Genomic DNA, 1,201 nt, shown 5'->3' with positions numbered 1-1,201 from the left:
AATCTTTTGCCTTCTTGGTTACTATTTTTCTTAAGCATCTGTTCTTTGTCATGCTATTATAAATGGGATTGTTTGCTTAATTTTCTTTTCTGATTGGTCATTGATAGTATATAGAAACACAATAGATTTTTTTTTTTTTTTTTTAAGCTTAATTCACTTTATTTTTCTTGTATAAAAACCCCTATGTTGTAGCCACAGCTGGAGCCTGGGTCCTCTGCAGGGACTTCGGTGGGATGTTGACAAAATCTCTAAGCATTTGCTTGTCTGTAAAGGATTTTATTTCTCCTTCTTTTTTTTTTTTTTTTTTTTTTTAGTAACAAGCTTAATTCACTTTATTTTTCTTGTATAAAAACCCTATGTTGTAGCCACAGCTAGAGCCTGGGTCCACTGCACAGAGACTCTGGTGTGGGTCTTGACAAGGTGGTCAGTGAATTCCTGATAGGAAGACTTGGTAAACACAGTCTCCTTCCAGAGATCAGGGGTCAGGTAGCTGTAGGTCTTAGAGATGGCATCAAAGGTAGCCTTGGCGAAGTTGCCCAGGGTGGCAGTGCAGCCCCGGGCTGAGGTGTAGCAGTCATCAATACCAGCCATCATGAGCAGCTTCTTGGGCACAGGCGCTGAGATGATGCCAGTGCCCCGGGTGCAGGGATGAGGCGCACCAGCACAGAGCCGCAGCTGCCTGTCACCTTGCAAGGGACGGTGTGGGGCTTGCCGATCTTGTTCCCCCAGTAGCCTCTGTGCACCGGGACAATGGAGAGTTTGGCCAGGATGATGGCCCCACGGATGGCAGTGGCCACCTCCTTGGAGCACTTAACACCCAGGCCGACGTGGCCATTGTAGTCCCCGATAGCAACAAATGCCTTGAACCTGGTGCGCTGGCCAGCACGGGTCTGCTTCTGCACTGGCATAATCTTCAAAACCTCGTCTTTGATAGAAGCCCCCAAGAAAAAGTCAATGATCTCAGATTCCTTAATGGGCAAAGAGAAGAGGTAGATCTCCTCCAGGGACTTGATCTTCATGTCCTTGACCAAGCGGCCCAGCTTAGTGACGGGCATCCACTCCTTAGCCTTGGCCTTGCCTCCGCAAGCTCCACGGCCTCGGCCCTGGCCCCGTCCACGGCCGCGACCCCGGCCCCGGATGCCACTGCCAAAACCTCTGCGGAAGCCACCGCGGTTCCCCATCCCAGGGACACCAGGGCCTC

At 50.0% G+C, this 1,201-nt stretch overlaps 1 pseudogene across 1 annotated transcript in view; it reads right to left on the bottom strand.

Annotated features, from left to right (window-relative positions):
- Nucleotides 1–317: 317 nt before the first annotated feature.
- LOC105555640 overlaps nucleotides 318–1,201 on the bottom strand; it is a 1,023-nt pseudogene continuing 139 nt past the window's right edge. The window contains exon 2 of the transcript XR_001008503.1: nucleotides 318–1,198. The product of XR_001008503.1 is annotated as a 40S ribosomal protein S2-like (transcript). The remainder of the gene's footprint in view (nucleotides 1,199–1,201) is intronic.

Source organism: Mandrillus leucophaeus, unplaced genomic scaffold (assembly GCF_000951045.1).
Source record: "Mandrillus leucophaeus isolate KB7577 unplaced genomic scaffold, Mleu.le_1.0 Scaffold694, whole genome shotgun sequence".
Classification (NCBI taxonomy): domain Eukaryota; kingdom Metazoa; phylum Chordata; class Mammalia; order Primates; family Cercopithecidae; genus Mandrillus; species Mandrillus leucophaeus.
The sequence above is the reverse complement of the archived record's forward strand: the minus strand, read 5'-3'. Positions and strand labels throughout refer to the sequence as shown.